This window comes from Leptonychotes weddellii, chromosome 12 (genome assembly GCF_054177405.1).
Source record: "Leptonychotes weddellii isolate Sample4059 chromosome 12, ASM5417740v2, whole genome shotgun sequence".
Taxonomy (NCBI): Eukaryota; Metazoa; Chordata; class Mammalia; order Carnivora; family Phocidae; genus Leptonychotes; species Leptonychotes weddellii.
In genome coordinates, this window is record NC_138380.1 from 26,225,780 (window position 1) to 26,244,777 (window position 18,998).

The following is an 18,998-nucleotide window of genomic DNA, read 5'->3' on the forward strand; positions in this document are numbered from 1 at the left end:
TTTGTCTTCTATTACTTTCAGCTCATGTTCTTCTGGCCTCTGTGGGTTTACACCAATTTTAAAATATTTTATTCTTACGTTAGCAGGATTTCTAGAGGGAGCAAGGAAAAATGTGTACCTTTAATCTACCACGTTTAACTTAAAAATTCCCACTTTCTAATGTGGAATGACTCAGTTCTTCATAGCCCTGTCCCAAGTGTAGATAATTGCCTTTCTTTGTGTCCTCAAGGACCCAACAGAAACTTTAGAATAGGGAAGTACTTAGCTTTTTTTTTTTTTTTTTTCAGTCTTTGGACATTCACCTGGAATAGAAACAGAAGAGTCTTCGTCTAACAACCTGTTATAGAGATAGCTAATAAAGAGGAGACATAGCCCTTCCCTTTAAGGCATTTACATTCTGAGAATGATAAAATATGCTGATCTGAGGTGATATGATAATATAGTCACATGAAGGTTTTCCATTCAGCTTAAATCCAGAATGGAAGTCGAACACTTTGGAAGGTACATCTCAGATCACTAAGGGATCATTTAATGTATTATTTGTGTGGAGTTACTGAAAACTACTTCCTTGAGTGTCTGATTTACCATCTCTAAGCCTTTAAACTCTAGTTCAAATATACATATGTGCCACCATGGGCTGAGCCAAAAACAATGAAAGGGTTGGTATGTAAGTGCTTTTGCAATAGTGTGTAAAGGACATTTTGTTTTACTTTTCCTGCAAGTGAGACACACACACACACACACACACACACACGGAGGGAGGGAAAGGGGGGAGGATATGAAACTTTGCTAAGTAATAAACAACTAGAATTACTGTGATAGTGGTTACACTGTAACTTGGTTCTAACTGATACATATTTCTAAGTCCTTTCTTTCCTGGTTTTTGTTTGAGCTGGAGCTTAGATTTGATCTCCTCGACTTCTCATTCTCATTTTCCCATCTATTCTCTTCAAATGAACTCATTTTCTTGTCCTAATAAAAACGCAAGCCCTACTTTATCCTTTATCTCTTTTATGGTGATTAAGGGCATTAACCTAGATTGCTGGCAATCATTCATCCATCCCCTCCCTCCTCTTTCTCTCCAATTCCAAATTGCTACCAAATCCTTTTATTTCTACCATCCGATTGTATATGGAAGCCATAGGCTACTCCCCACAACTGTTTGAATTCAGACCTTCATCCCACCTGGCCAATCACTGGAACCTCCTCAGTGGTCGCCCTGATCCTAGACTCTGCTTCATCCTCCACACTGCCATGCTTTTCTTCCTGAAACACCGATATGATCGTGACTTTCTTTGGTTTCAGATATTTTAAAAGGTTCCCATGACCTATGAAATCAATTCCAAATTCCATAGATGAGAATTCTAAGAGCTTTCCAATTTGACTGTACTTTTCCAGCTTTATATCAGGTTGTTTCCTCCATTTATCCTCTGATCCCAGTCACACTACTCAACCTTTAATGTGTCCGTGCCCAGCACTTGCTGTCCTCTCTGCCTAGGACATGGTTTCCTGTCTTGTCTGCCACATAAAATCATGTAATCCCATCTCAAATATTACCTTTCAAGACAACCCTTTCGTTACTAATAAATTGAGTTCCTATGGTCTCGTGGTTCTTTGCATACCCTTTTATCTTAGCACATCTCACGTTGTATAGTAATCTTCTGCTTATAAGCCTTTTCCTCCAACTACAGTAAGGGAAAAAACATTTTACTCATCTTTGCATCCCTAACATCTAGTACAGTGCCTGAGACAGAGTATGCACTCGCTTAATGATGGCTGAATGAATAAGTGACTTTTTGCTACAGGAGTTTAGGGGAGAAACCTAATTACTTTCCATGAGATATGAAGTATCTTCAATGAGAAGGATTTACTGCTGCAATCCAAACATAGTGATTTCAGGACATATATCTGTAGTCAGAGATCTAGGAACATAGCCCTCATTCTTTGATACCTTCTAATACATTTCCTCTGAAGGAAATGATTAAGGATATCATACTCAAGCATTCTTATAAAGTATATGACTGCACTTTGCCCCCCTGAGAGGATTATGAAATCTTAGTATCCACAAGGATGTCAGTAGCAATATAAGTTGAACTGTGTTCCTCAAAAGACATGGAGAGGTCCTTACCCCTGTGACCTTATTTGGAAACAGGGTCTTTGCAGATGCAATCAAGTTAAGATGAGCTCATAATAAATTAGGGTGGACCCTCATCCAATATGCCTGGTATCCTTAGAGAGATGAGGCAGAAACACAGACACGCAGGGAGAATGTAGTGAGATGACAAGAGGCAGACGCTGGAGTTGTGCAGCCACAAGCCAAGGAATGCCAAGGATTAGCAACCACCACCAGAACCTAGGAAGAAGCAAGGAAAGATTCTACCCAGAGTCTCAATAGGAGTGTGGCCCTGCTGACCCCTTTGACTGTGTACTTTGGCCTTCAGAACTGTGAGAGAATACATTTCTGTTGTTGTAAACCACCAAGTTGGTGGTTGTACCCTAGGAAACTAATACAATGCGGGCCTTACTTGATGTCTTCAGCATCCCAGACTATGCTTGAATAACTCCTGAAATGGGAGACTTACTACCTCCAAAAGGGGTGTCTTCCATAATAGTAAAGCCCGATGTGCTGGAATGTTTCAGGAGGATCTTTAATTTACTCCCTGGGCCTTTTGCTTATTCTCAAACTGAAGATCATGACATATTTAAGTCCCATAGTTTCAACAGCGTTTAATGACAGTTGACATAGGGGTATTTCTACATGAAATGACTGAGAATTAAAAAAACAAGGTCTTCACTTTCCAAGCACGTGGGGCTTGGCAGATATTTTGCCTGGATTGACCAGAGACGCTGGTATTTTTTTAGTACAGCCTTACTCTGATTGATTGATGGTTTCCATCCTTTTAGGAAAGGGAAAATTATGTGGCTTCCTTCCTCCTACGTAGGCCTGATTAACTACATGGGAGGGAGGATTCGCCAGTTTTCTGTTTCACTGAGTGGAAGACAGGTATAGGTATCAAGAAGCACTAACATCAGATTAAAGGAATTAAAAGTCAAAGCAGCTAAAATTCCAGTAAATATTATAGGATTAAGGGAAAGAGCAGGCTGCCTATAAAGTGAGTAAGCATCCCCTGGCTATAAAATAAGAGAGGAAAGCATCACTCAAGTTTAGGATTACCGTTCCTCAAGAAAGCGCCATAAAAGATTTGTGTGCGTGTTTACTCTCAAGTGGCCCATGACGTTGATGTAAGTTGTAATTTGAAGATCATTTTAACCTTTTCAGTTATCAGAGCTTCAGGGAAAATCAAAAACCAGGACCAGGAAGGTAAATAAAGACTTCAGCCAGCTGCCAACCGAGGAAAATAAATGTTATCTGGACAAGAGGTGAGTGTTAACAAAGGTAGGAGTAGATCTAGGATGCTCAGATAACCACTTCAGATGGTAATGCCCAGGAACTCTGGGCAAGGGCTGCATGCTATTATTCTCTTCCTTCTTTTGCTTCCCTCCCTCCCCCACCATTCTCCTCACCCCCACCACAACACAAGTGATGGCTTTGTAAGACAGTCCAGGGAACTAAAGGAAGCAAAAACAATTTGTCAGCATTACCCTTTAAACAGAATAACTAGGGCACCTGGGTGGCTCAGTTGGTTAAGCGACTGCCTTCGGCTCAGGTCATGATCCCGGAGTCCCAGGATCGAGTCCTGCATCGGGCTCCCTGCTCGGCAGGGAGCCTGCTTCTCCCTCTGACCCTCCCCCCTCTCATGTGCTCTCTGTCTCTCTCATTCTCTCTGTCTCAAATAAAAAAAAAAAAAAATCTTTAAACAGAATAACTAATAGAGAGGAAAACAGCTCATTGGTCGGTTTTCAGAAGTTGTGACCTAGAACACTATTTTGTACTGTTCAGAATCAGGCCCTTGGCTTTCCTAGCCCAGATCCATGGCGTGGTCAGCCCCTGCACCACGGTGGCCCCTGGGGGTCTTTCTGTGGGAAGGCAGCAGGGCTCTTCTCCTTAAAGAAGTTTCCCACTGCTGCACTGAGGTCTCTCCTGTCATCTCGTCTGCCGGATCTTCTGTATTAAACTCACTTTGGGTTCCCTAAGTCACATTTTTTTCGGTGTAATCTTCAAGAAGCTTATCGGACTAAAGTGGAAAACAAAATTTAGCATTTCTGAATTTAAAGAAAGCCTCTCTCTCCTGGGGTCCACCCAGGCCCACATAGAACGGGAGACAGGGACGGGCTGAGGCAGGGCCCTCCTCTCACAGGGTCCCTGATTCTTCACCTACAAGGAGGGATGCTGCAGCCTCTGTTTCTGGCTTCCAGAATGAAGAGTTGAAAGGTGCCCATCAAATCTAAATCCAGAGAACTGGGAGAGGCTTACCCATATTCTGTTACTTCCTTCTGTATCTTCCTTGAATTGGTCATATTCCTCTTTCACTGTGCCCAATAATTTATCATTCTGGTTCTTCTCTCTTCATCTTCCTGATCAGCTATTGCCTGGTAATCCCCCCGGTCCTCCTGCTAGAAACCAGGCCTTCTAGTTAACCTGGATTGAGTGGCAACACCAGCTATCAGATTGCACCTCCACATAGATCTCTTCCAAAGAGATACTTGCTTTTTAATGGGCCTTCTAGACATGAGGCCAAACCTCCCCAGACCTAGAGATGTCTTATCCTGCTATTCCATGGTCATGCTAAATACTCTGCAGGTGCATAAGCAAACAAGGTGGTGACAGCCCGCCATCCACGGAGACCACATGTATGGACGATTTAAAAGCAATACTAAAGCAACTAAAAACTGGGTCTTCTTTATCTTTTCATCATATAGCAGAAATTCTATACAACAGTGCAGGGGGTAGGGGACTGCCACCTACAGGTCCCACCCTTGGTAAGCCATTCCTCTTGGGTCCTGACATCGTCTATAGATCCCTGGAATAAAAAGGTATTTAATTTGATGATTTTAAAAAACTCCTTTTTGGTGTCCATCCACAGCACTGACCCTTCAGGCCTCCCACTGACCTATTTGTAGGTCTCCATGCCTAGCTCTGAGAGTCTTTGCCTCTGTCCAGATACATTTTTCTCTGTCCTATTCATCTTACTGAAAGGTTTGGTTTCTCCTTCCTCCATAGGAATCACCTTTTCTTATTTAAAAAAACCTAAACCAGAGTTTCTCAAACCTCAGTCATTCACATCCCACCTTCACAAACTTCTCTGTATCTAATCACCACTTAAATAATTATCCACATAGAAACTAATTGAATAAATACTTAAATAATTATTCACTTAGCACCAAAATCCCGGTGCTTTCTATCGGTTGCACAATATACCATACTTTGGGAAACCTGGTTTTCAATAATAGACATTTTTCCACCAAGGAAGAGGAAATCTATTCCTTCACAGTACAAAATCATTGTGTAGATAAATTATTTTTCTAGAAAAGGAATCATAAATGTGTTAATTTTTGGTATTAATAGACACTTGCTATTGGTATTCATTCATGTGTTTGTGACCATTGGTAGTGAAGTCAGTGAATTAAGGAATATATTGTAAAAAGTAGAAGACTAAATTAGTGAGTTGTCATGTCATGGAGACCTGATTTCTCACCCTTACTCAATACAAACTTCTTTTTTTTTTTTTAAAGATATTATTTATTTATTTATTTGACAGCGAGATAGAGAGCACAAGTAGGCAGAGCAGCAGGCAGAGGGAAAGGGAGAAGCAGGTTTTCTGCTGACCAGGGAGCCCGATGCGGGGCTCGATCCCAGGACTCTGGGGTCATGACCTGAGCCGAAGGCAGCCGCTTAACCAACTGAGCCACCCAGGCGCCCCTCAATACAAATTTCTAAGAAACTCAGACTTCTGAGGCACCTTATCATCTGATTAAATTATTAACCAAGCTCTTGTAGGACTTCAGTGCTTTTTTTGTGTTTTGTTGCTATGGTTTTGAGTAAACTCTCAATGAACCAAGATAAAGTTGAATAATCTGTAAGAGGATCATTGAGTATTTTATAGAGAATAATGATACAAGAATCTTCTATTTCATTGAGTATCATTTACTAAAATGCTTATTTGTGTTTCAGGCTTTCAAAGTGGCTCTCTTCATGAGCCCTAAAAGTTAGAAATAAACTTCTGTCATCTGTTTTTGTCTTCTTTACATATATAACCATTGAATCACAGAATGATTGTAGGATGTTATCAGAAAGGAGTACCTTTCAAAAACTATCGCAAACAGTAGGAAATTGAGTTTTTCAGGTGTTCTGTAACCTGAGCAATGATCAAACACTGAAGTATCCCATTCTAGTTAGTTTGCTCTTCAGAATCCAAGTAATGTCTTTCAAAGACCTTGGCGAATTGAGCAGTTTTTGAGGCAAAATGACTCAATTCCCCAAATTGTATTAGGTTTCCCATCACTCTCATGAGAAAGAATAATGTAGACTCTTGGCACCAAAGCCAAAGAGAGAACAATGTTCTGAATGTCTTTTCATCTAATATACAGGAAGTTCTGGGTTAACACAAGTTTCTCAGGCTACAGCCTCTCAACTTTGAGAAAGAAACTTTACTATACTATTCATGTGATTTAATTGTGTCCTTATTACCTGAACACTGTCATGGTTAAATTCAAAATCTGTTACACTTTATGGGAAGCAGTATAATCCTATTACTTGGAATGTAATTCTAATCTGGATATAAAAAAGCGAGAGATTTTTGTGTGTAATGAGTAGAACAGCCATTTGCCATTACTAAGTCATAATGGTTGAAAACTAAGGGATTTTATAAGAAGACAGAACTGAATATTAAAGAATTAAATTAAATTTGAATAACTTTGACACCATTAAATATTTATAATATATAAGCATGAAACATTCAAAGAAATAGTGTAGTTTTTTGAATTGAATTGGAAAAGGCTTAATCAACTGATGTGATGAATTCCAATTTTTAACTGATGAAAATTTTAGATTTGTAAGGTGAACTGAACAATGACTCTAGTAGAAAAACCTGGCCTAGAAAGTGCCATATTACTCCGAAGATCCAGATTTCTGAGGAAATCAAAGCTGTGTATGAAAGGGGTAGGTACACTAGCAGGTGGGCTCCAGGTAAAGAAGAGGCATTCTCTGATACAGTGTTGCATCCATATATCATGGTTGGAGGTAAAAATTTACCCTTCATTTACCATATACTATTGTAAAGTATTTCTTTTTTATGTTGGAAATACATGTAGTATAAGAAATAAGAAATTCTGACAACAAAAACAGGCATAAATGAAATGAGAACTGAATAGCTATAAAAATAAGTTAAAATCCTGGAAATGAACCAACAGACACATGAAAAGATGCTCACTATCACTGATCATCAGGGAAATACAAATCAAAACTGCAATGAGATATCACCTCACACCTGTCAGAATGGCTGACATCAACAGCACAAGAAAGACCAGGTGATGTGGAGAAAGGAGAACCCTCCCGCACTGTTGGAGGGAATGCAAGCTGGTACAGCCATTCTGAAAAACAGTATGGAAATTCCTCAAGAAGTTAAAAATAGAACTCCCCTATGATCCAGCATTTGCACTACTAAGTATTTATCCAAAGAAGACAAAAATATTAATTCAAAGGGATAAATACACCCTGATGTTTACAGCAGCATTATCTACAGTAGCCAAATTATGGAAACAGCCCAAGTGTCCATCAACTTGGATAAGGAAGATGTAAGATACACACACACACACACACACACACACAGAGGAATGTTACTCAACCGTAAAAAAGAATGAAATCTTGCCATTTTCAATGACATAAATTGGGCTAGAGAGTATTATGCTAAGCAAAATAAGTCAGTCAGACAAAGACAAATACCATATGATTTCACTCATATGTGGAATTTAAGAAACAAAACAAATGATCAAAGGGGGAAAAAGAGAGGGAGGCAAACCAAGAAATAGACTCTTAACTACAGAGAGCCAACTGATGGTTACCAGAAGGGAGGTAGGTGGGGGCGGGGGGGTTAAATAGGTGATGGGGATTATGGAGTGCACTTGTCCTGATGAGCCCTGGGTGTTGTATGGTTGTATGGAAGTGTTGAATCACCATGTTGTACACCTGAAACTAATATTACACTCTATGTTAACTAACTGGAATTTAAATAAAAACTTTAAAAAAAGAAAACAATAGAATTATGGAAATAGAAACTTGAGAGCTGGGGAAAACTCTAGAATGGAGATATCAATGAATTAGAAGATTGCATTGAGGACAAAGACATAGCATAGAACACAGAGACAAATTAAAAAACATAAGAGAGATGGATTAGAAATTAAAAAGCTCCAAAATTTGTCTGATAAGCATTATGGGAAAAGAGGAGGAAGTAGCAGAGAAGTGATATGTGAAGAAATGGCTAAGAATTTTCCTACACTGAGGAAAAGCATGAGTCAGATTAAAAGTACTCTCTAAGTATCAAAGAAATACAAATAAAACTGAATCTATGCCTAGACATTTTTTCTTTCTTTTTTTTTTTTTTTTTAAGATTTTATTTATTTATTTGACAGAGAAAGACACAGCGAGAGAGGGAACACAAGCAGGGGGAGTGGCAGAGGGAGAAGCAGGCTTCCCGCCAAGCAGGGAGCCCGATGCGGGGCTCGATCCCAGGACCCTGGGATCATGACCTGAGCCGAAGGCAGACGCTTAACGACTGAGCCACCCAGGTGCCCCTGCCTAGACATTTTCTAACGTAACTGCACATCCATCAAGGATAAAAAGAAAATCTTAGAAGCTATTAGAGAGAAAGATCATTTACAAAGGAACATGAATTAGGCTGACAGAAGCCTTTTGAAGACTGTAATAGATGCCAGCAGAGAATTACATAAAAATGAAAAGGAAACCCCACCTGAAAATTTATGACAGTATTACACATTATATTCCTAAAGCATAGCTTCCAAATATATAAAACAAAAACTGAAATTCAACTCAGACAGGGAGAGATTCACTATCATAGCGGGATATTCATTGTAGCACTCTTTGTGGTTTTACAAACTTGGAAACAAAGAGAATGTATATCATCAGAGTAATGATCTAAAACACTGTTATACCCATACCATAGAATATTATTCAATCATTAAAAATACAGAATTAGAAGAATGTCAGTTTATGTTATATTTCCACCTAAGTGAGAATGTCACAATGGAGAGAGGTAGAAATGAAATGATGCCAGTGTTTAAAACTAAAACGATCCCAGTGTAAAAATAAACCCCATTCTACCCATGTGTGTACATATTTGTATATGATTAAATGAGTGCCAAGAAAGTCATGGAAAACCACATATAAGGTTACTTTCATTACTAATGGTTGAGGGGGAAGGATGGACACAGAAACAGACAGTGGAAGGAATGGAGAACTCATTAAATTTCAATTATTATGGAAAAAATAACTTTGATCCAGAGTATGCATCTAAAATTCCTCAGTAAAGGCTCTGAAGCAAGAACACAAAGTAGCAGGAGGAGCCCAGCATGGGGCACAGAGATGATCTTTTGTTGTATCAGCATTAAGGGCACAGAAGGGTCTATCTGGTGCCTACATAGAGAGACAGACAGACATAATTTAACTTTGCCACGCCTTCCTGTATAGAGTGCTCATGTCTTCATTTCTTCCTGTTATGATACCGTTGGATTTAATACACATTTCTGATTAGAAAACATTACTTTCTGTTGTAAGTTGATCAAGGACAGAGTCATTAAATGATTCCTGTTCATTTGGGACTGTTTTGTTTTTGGAAAAACATGCAAAAAATAAAAACCACGCATTTTTCCAAGTCAAAATTTCATTCTCACGTATATGAGAAGAGAGGTTAAAAGTAGGGTCATGGAGTGTGGAGAACTCTTTTGTGATATTTGCTGTCGAATGAAGCAGAGATATGTGTCAGTAGCTGGAAATGTTGGAATTAAGAAGGTCTGAATAAGGGGCGCCTGGGTGGCTCAGTCGTTAAGCGTCTGCCTTCGGCTCAGGTCTTGATCCCAGGGTCCTGGGATCAAGCCTCGCATCGGGCTCCCTGCTCAGCGGGAAGCCTGCTTCTCCCTCTCCCACTCCCCCTGCTTGTGTTCCCTCTCTCCTCGTCTCTCTCTCTGTCAAATAAATAAATAAAAAAAAGAAGGTCTGAATAAGAGCTGTTGCTGTTTGGGTACGAGTGATATCAAAGCAAGCCTAAAATGGGGATGGGAAGAATCTAATAAGGAAGGAAAGGGTCATGGGAAAGAGCTAATCATTTCAGAAGCAACAGCCCTCGGCAGCCAAGCAGAGATGGGCTCGGATGTGTCTGTGAGGGCCGGGCCAGGATCACAGCACAGGCGGTTTATCCATTATAAAGGCACAGTAAGGGAGGGAAAGCAGAGTGTACTGGGTAGAAATGCAAGTAGTTCAGTGTCGATGTGATGTTGGAAGAGAAAGACTTTTCTAATAGCTGACATATTCTCAGTGAAATCAGAAGCAAGGTCATCAGCTAAAATTGAAGAGGGGAAGGAATGTTGGAAATTTAAGGTTACTTCAAGGAAAAAAGCAAACTGCAAGAAAGAAAAGATCCTAAGAAGAAAGCAATAATGCGGTCAACAAATATATATTTATAAATGAAGCGACTTGACTTTTAAAGGGAAATAAAGCCGTATTTATTTACGATTATCAAAGGCTTCTAAGAGGGAGGGGAACATAAGGCCAAAGCTCCCCACAAATTTACAACGTGGGGAGTTTATATCGGCAAGAATAGAAGAGTGACTCCTCACTCACTTCCTCGCTGACCTGTTAACTGCTTCTGGATTTTCTGATGCTTTAAACGCTAAACTCAGCAAAAACCGTAGCCCAAAGATGGATCAGAAGTTGAACTGAACTGGTCAAGTTTCGTATTGTGTATATCCTTTAATGTAACGTTTTCATGTCAATACACGTGTCATGCCTAAATGAAATGCTACACTCTCATGGGTCAGCAGTATTGGTCTGGGTCTCAGCTGGGTAGTTAGAACTCAGCCTCTTTGAAGACTTACCTTTGCAAAAACGTGCTTATTCACCATCTAGGTACCCCATGGTTTTTTTGCCGTGCCCATGTAAATGCACTTGAGCGCAGAGCTAAGTATCTATTAACCTATTTCTGAAGAAAACCATAAATTAGTCACACAGTGCTAGCATTCCTGAGGAAGAAGATGTATTTAATCAAGGAACACTGAGATGCGTAAAAATGAGTATGATGGGAAAACACTGAGATTCCACTAAGATGCTTCTCACGCATCCAATTCTTTCTAAAATATGAAGATCTACCAAACTGCCTTGCACCTCTGGTCCACAGCTTGTGCCACTAGTCACATGTAACGATTCACATTCGAATTTAAATAAAGGTAGAGAAAGGAAAAATTCTGTTCCTCTGTTGCACTAGTCACATTCCCACATGTGACTAGGAGCCACCATATTGGACAGCAGAGACAGAGACCACTTCATCATCCCAGAAGGTTATATTGGACCATGCTGGTCCGGACCATGGAAAGCCCTCATGAGTTATCCCATCCTCAAGATTGCTTCTGGTCCAAGGAAAGGATAAAGAAACATGAACTTCTGATGCAGCCTCGGAGCCACCTTGGAACTGACCCCAAACTGGAGCTCCGAGCTTTCCCAGTCTGGACCTGACTCAACAGAGACCCACATCAACCATCAGGGTTTAGAAGGAGGATAAGGCAACACTTATACCTCAAATGACATAATAATGCCTGGGAAGGTCTTTTTAAAACTATGAAGTGCTATGCAAAAATAAAATATTCTGTCTATTTCCCTATGCAACTGCCCTTACTTTGTTGTGGGAATCTCCCCCAGATTATCATATTCGGTATTGGACTCCACAGCTTGACACAAATGCAGAAAATCTGGAGGCAGTTCAGAGGAGACCCACAATGATGATGAAAGGCTTGGAAAACGAAATATGGTGGTTAAAGACAAAAGTCATTCATTTGGGGAAAAAATTAGAATTATCTTCAAGCATAAGCATGTATAACACAGAGAATTATGTCCAGCTACATTAAGAGATAGTGTGCACAGAATAGAAGGATTAGATCAAATTAAGAGCGCAAAGGGAATTTTCAGACAATGGGGGCTGTGCTGGAGCAGACCCACTAAGGAAATTTAAGAAGTCTTCTCTGAAAATATTTGAAAGCAGAAAAAGTTCCATGTTTTTGGAAAAGGCCTTAGAAAAATGTTTTCTGGCCACTGACTCCTTCTGAGGAAAGCAGTCGGATATAATTCATTATACATATGTTCCCATGTTTGCATCCTGAGCAAATCCTGATCCCAGCTGGTTGGCCCAGAGATTCGTTCTGGCTCACATCAAGCTACCTATAGTCAGCATGTGCGCTTTATACTGGGAGCAACACAGAGGATAAGGTTGTTGCTGCCCCAGAATCCACTTCTTTTCTAATAACATAGCCCATTATTCTTCCTATGGAATCATCCGTGACCTACTCCATGTATCCCGGGTCCAGTTAATCAGTGCATCAATCCTCCCTGGACATATTGATTGGTGCAGAAATAACAAATAACCCAAGTCAATCCAATGAGACTCGATTCCAGGATTTTTTTTTTAAACTATTGGGAGCAGAGCATCTCTCTTGTGATGTTTGGAGGTGTGAGATGGTAAGCCTCATTGTATGACCTGGGGTGGGCTGCCACTGCATGAAGAGGAGAGCAGTAGTGTTCCTGGTATATAGTTCCATTTCTCCAGAGCGGACACATTTGAGTTCCTGTGAGGGAGCAAGCAGCTAGAGATGTTTAGCTGCAGAGCCTCAGTCCATCCCCCACTTTCCAGCAACACACTCCCACCTCTAGGGGTCCTTCTCTTTGCAGTTCTTCAGCTTCTCCTGAGGTTCTCCTAAACTTCCCTCTGTCCCTGAACTCAGTTACCACTGCACTATGCTTTCCCGTTGTTAAACATTTACCGAAATTTCCCGGCCACAGATGTCCTGTCTCGTCTTTTTGTCCTTTGGCATCATTTTAATGTGCTCTGAGGAGGGAGATAATTGTACTTGGCCAATCCATCATCCTTAAACGACTTTTATGGTGAGAACAAGCCACAGTCCCTAAGGAGAAGGAATAAGCATGAGGAGAAAGAAAGAAAATTAAAGCAAGACGTAATGTGTGCTAGCTTTTGTCATGAACAAAATGGCAAAGGCTAGGATGCTCTTACTCAAGTGGCTCTGGAAGCCCATTGTGTATTTGCGTAGCAGAGGAACGGCTAACACTTCAGGGAGGTTGGAGATCAAATCCTGCTGGGATCTGGAAGAGACCCATTCTGCAGATGTTTGCAACTACAATTCACCCCTAGCTCAGTGAGAGTGATATATAAGTCAGTTTGGTTGTTTGTTTCCTTGTTTGGTTGGTTTTCATTTTGTTTTTTACTTTTGTATTGACTTCAGGTCTTTTCTGTTAGACATTTTTTGATTGTTTATTTAACAAATATTTAATAACCAACTAAGAGGTTCAAAGTATTATGTTATGTCCAAAAATACAATGATAAAGACCCAAATCTCGCTTCAAAAGATGTTTCAGGTTTTTCAAGAAAAGCAATCTGTATACTAAAAAATACAGGGGGAGAAACATTTTTGAAAGAGGAGGGCAGGCAGGAAAGATTATGCAGATGAGGTAGGTGGGGCAGCAGTTACTTGAATCAAGAGGAAATTATTTGGAGTTAGTCAGCCTTTTGGTGCCAAAGAGATGTCTCTTTAAAATCCCAGGATTTTAGTAGGATTAATACTGGAGAGACTTACCCAGATCTGAGGGCGGGAGAATTTGTCTGGTGAAGGTACTATTGCTAAAACACACAATTTCACTCTACTCTTGAGCTATAATCTACAATTTTTTATGGCCCTTAGTTTTCTCATTTAAAATGTCTAAGGTTGTTTCAAGTTCTGAAATTTTAGTATTCGAACCCAAATTCTGGCTTCTGGACAATCTTCCCATAGTCTTCCTATTTATACCACATCCTGTCCCCAAACCAATGAATTATTTTACTTTAACTCTGACTTGGAATTCTACATTACTTATTTCAGTCTCCACCCTAAACATATTTCTTCTTCCCAATTTATTTTCAAGGTTGAAGGAAAGTTCAAGTGAAACCTAGCAACACATAAACCTAGAAAAGAGAAAGAAGGTTATAATTTCTTTTTTGATGTAGAAGACATTATTTGCAGCTAAAAGCATACCAAGTGCTCCCAAATCCATGAGTAGAGTTATATTAATTATATTTTCAAGGATGTCCTGAAATGGAATTTTTCTGACCTAAATGAATCATTCATAATAATAGCCCTTCCAAGCTGAGAAAGCCCAGGTTTTTGATACTATAATGTATTGCAGAGTCATCTCTCTATCATATAATTTGGACAACAAACTCTAATTTTGTTTTCCTCCATAATTAAAAAGGATGTTTTAAAATTGGATGACTTTTGGAAATGTTTGGGAATTCTTCATTTTTTGTTCTCTAATAGAATAATCCAAGTTTATACCCAAAGAAACTCTAATGATAATAATATAAAACTCTGAAAAAATAGTGCTATCTAAGCAGTGCTTCACACCTTTTTCTCATTTTGACACACAAGAAAAATGATAATATTTGCATACATACAGAAGTAAACAAGCTGCAGAGGCTGCTGTCAGCCCGAGGCAACAAATCCAGCTCTGGTAGGAGCCCCGTAGGCGGATGCGACCAGTATTACAGCACTGAGGTTCAGTACCAAGACACCCCAGTAGGGAAGCTTTGGGGTGCAGCATAGGCTTTTGTAGAAGACTTGCCTAAAATTCCATCCATTCCTCTTCCAAATCAGCACACCTATCCCTCTACCCCCACCTCACACTTCAAAAAACTGTTTTGCTCAAGATGGGCTAAGCATATGTGATTTCACATTTACAAAGATTTTAATAATTTTTAAAAATCAAAAGAAAATATCAGATGAAAATAGAATTTTACCATTTCACATTAAGGTAAGATTATTGCACTATACATTATGATTTTAGAGGTGGACTTACTATGAGGGATAGTCAATAAAGTTATTGACCTTCATAATCTGTATTTAATAGTGAGCACATCAGCCATCAGAAGTACCTATTAGTTTTCATTGTGTTCTCCTTCACGTGACTTGAGTTGCATCTCTAATCAAAAAGCCCAGCAAGGCATTAAGAATTTAAAAAAAAAAAGTTTCTGCTGTTACCTAGGAGATTAATACAATTCCTTAAATTTTCTGTTCATTACCTTTACTGACTTAGGTTTGTACAAGATGCTATAAAGATAATTAAATTAGATACCAATTTGTGATTGCTGTTGTATAACACTATCACAAAATCACTCCCATTTTATAGAACAAAAGAAGAGAAGGAGCAATAAAGGGAGACTGAAGGAGAGAAGGAGAGTCTCAGTGGTGATCTTTTTTCCTTTTTCAGAAATTAATGAAATATATATTCATTATTAAATCTTTAGATAATAAGTAAGGAAATGCCTATGGTAACTTTCTCAGGTGACTTATTAAAAGACTTCTTTCTTATAAATAAGGAACATAGATTCAAAATTCTAACAGAATATAATGATGGCTAGAATATATCAAGTTCTGGATACCAGACTCTGTGCCTACCAAACTCATCTCCTCCTCAGAACAAACCTATGGAGTAGGCATGTTATCTTCACTATATAAATGAGAAGACAAGCTAAGCCAAATTAATTGGCCAGTCCATGCACAGAGCCAGAAACGATGAGCAAGATCCAGAAGCTTTGCTCTTCACCACATTGCCACAAACCAAAGCAGTGCAAGAAATGGACTGTACAGAAGCTAAACCATCTCCCTTTATTAATTTACATCGTGGTTCCCAAACATTGCTCTGCATTGGAATCACCTGGGGAACTTTTATGATTCCTAACTCCAAGGCCTTTTTAAATCGCAACGTTTGGTGGAGGTGGGAGGAACCAAGTATCCATATTTTTAAAGATCTCTGGGTAATTTCAAAAGCAGTAAAAGTTGGGAACTACTGACTGATGCTCAGTTTGGAAGTCTCAGGCTAAAGCTCATCCTATGGTCCCAAATGTTGCTTGGGAGGAACCATTGTGCAGCAAGTATGGGAGCCAGACATTTAGCTACAGGCTCTTACCACTCCGTATTTGTGGAAATCCCCCTCCACACTGAACAAGTACTACATATGCATTATTTTAAACAGTGGGATAGGGGTGCCTGGGTGGCTTGGTCATTAAGCGTCTGCCTTTGGCTCAGGTCATAATCCCAGGGTCCTAGGATCGAGCCCCGCATCGAGCCCCGCATCGGGCTCCCTGCTTCTCCCTCTCCCACTCCCCCTGCTTGTGTTCCCTCTCTCGCTGTCTCTCTCTCTGTCAAATAAATAAATAAAATCTTAAAAAAAATAAACAGTGGGATCCACACGGGTGATCTGAGCAGTGGTAGCATGTGCTTTTATGCACTGGAGAGTTTTGGCTAAGTGTACAGAAAAGCAAGAGAAAAATTTGGCAATTAGCAGTTATTTTGACACTGCCAGACAGCCAAACTGGAAAATTAGGCCAAAAAATCTACTTTGGGATTGACTTATCCCATTTGGCTGTCTCCCATGAACAAACTAGTCACCAAATTGTCTCTTCACTTGTTCCATGTCCTCCAGCATATTATAAACAAAAACACTCATTTTAGAAACTTTGACTTTTGCTACCTTTTATAGAAGGTAAGCAATGAAGAGGATCTTACAAATAATCCAGGCTAATGCCTGCATTTTATAGTTGAGGAAAACGAGACCCCCGATTGTTGCCTTATCCTCCCAGGATGTCCTGCTCCGGCCTGTTGTCTCAGGGAAATAACCTGGGGTTGACACTGTCAATCAACGTGGCTCTCCCAAAATGTATCTGGTATAATTGGTTTGTGTATGTTTTATATTGGCTCCCCCTAAATATATGTTATTTAGGATCTGGAATCAGGTAGTTTCTCTTTTCTGGGTCTGTATTTAAGCATCTCTAAAACCATATATGTGTAAACTGTCCTTTTATTTTTATTCTTATATATCCCCCTCCAATTGCAAAAGAAATCTTATCTACCTCCAGCTGAAAAACTCCCATAATCTCTTTTTCTTCATTCCTACAGCTCTAGGCAAAAGCCCATCACCCACGTATCTCCTAAAATTTTATATTTGTCCATCCCAAACCCATCTTTCCCCAGGCCAAAACCTTCCCTTGGTTACTCCCTTCGGCTGCAGTGCATTTGTAACAGGAAAGAAAAATTGCAGTTAAGAAAGATGACTCAAACTGGCTTCTGTAACATGGGGCAGCTGTGTAAATTATGGCTCTTTTGTTCCAGCTTATTTATTTGTATGAAGGTAGACCTTAGAGCTCAGTCAGAATTGGAATAGTTGGATGCTGAAGACATAAAATTCTCTGCATAATTAAGGAATTTTTTTTTTAATTTTCCCTTGGAAATCAGGGGAGAAGAAAGATTAGGAGTCCTGGAACTTCAAGAGAAGCTGTAGGAAAAAGATTTAAATGGAAAGTGAGAAAGGGCTTGGGGGAAAAAAGCACAAGTGAGACTATCCTTCTGGTGAGCATATCTATGGATCTTGAATTAAAGTGACCTGTGATTGAGAGGGGCTTGGGGACCATCTTCATCCGGTCAGAGACCAGAGAGCACACCCCACCACCACCACCAGAGAACCTCCCTTTTCTGCACCATTTTATAACAAAATATACCAAATTCAAAACTATCTGTATTAGTTACAACACAGAGAGAAAAGTTCATCCCTGCTAATTACAAAGATAATGAAAAGCAAGTATATTCACTAAAAATATTAATCATGAGTTAGGAACTGAGAGCATTCCAGAAAAAAAAGAGTTAAGTACTAAGTAAAAATCATCTACCAGTGCAAACATGTAGGGGAGGCTCTTCATATAGATAAGGAGGAAAGGAACCCCATCCTGGAGGAAGGTTCCAGCTGGTACCGATAGAGGGTAACTTCATATGTCAGACTACGCCCCTTTGAGGAGATAAAAACCTGAAACAAACTGCCCCAAGACAGAGTACATCCACAGACTCTTTCCTCTTCAGAATCCTGTGAGGGGAGCTTTTCTTTACTCATGGATGTAGGAGTGCAAGGGAGCGTCCTATAGCATTAGGAATCTCTACCATATGCCCTTTCTCTCCTCCTTTTGTTCTTCCTTCTTTTTCTTCAGAGAAACAGGGCTGTGGGAAAGAATAAGCAACTCTTTAAAGAAACCAAGCCCAGTTCCCACCCCTAGATTCTTAACTAGTAGTAGAACTACTTGTTTAACAAAGAAAGTGAATGGCAACCTTAATGTAGTTTTAAACATTACTTATTGTCTTGGTCTCAAACAAAATATAAGCAATATGAAGACAGAAATTTTTATCTTTATTGTTCAATGCTTTATACCCAGCACCTAGAAAAATGTATAGATGATAGATGGTGCTAAAATCTATTTACTAAATGGAATAAATGAATGTTGGTATGGCCCTATTATCCTCAAAACCTATGTGGATATCTGTTACATAGAACAGCCTGGTGTTGGTGGTGCTTTGGTGAATGCAGGAGGAAAAGCAGGGGCCTTATGTGGCATGATGTGGGGCAAAGGCGACAGCTGCAGGAGTCAAGAGAGTTAAGTAGGAATTAAGAATTAAGAAAGAATAGAAACTATGAGTAATAGGAGATCAGAAAGACCAGGAAATATAGGGGAGGAGGAAAGGCACTTTCTTCCCCAAAGCACATAAGATGGCAGTGACCCATACCAATTATTTGGATGAAGGGAAAGGTGACCTGGAAAAGCAGGAGAATTTAGGAACAATTGAATGGATAAATTGTAAAACCATTTTTTTTATTGTGGACAAATTTTCCTTCAGTTTAGACCTTTATCTCAACCTGAGATTTGGAACAAGAGACCAAACATCAATCGCTACTTATCAGATGAAAGCCCAAGAGTAAATTTCACTCTGTCCCATAGTTAGTTCTTAAAACT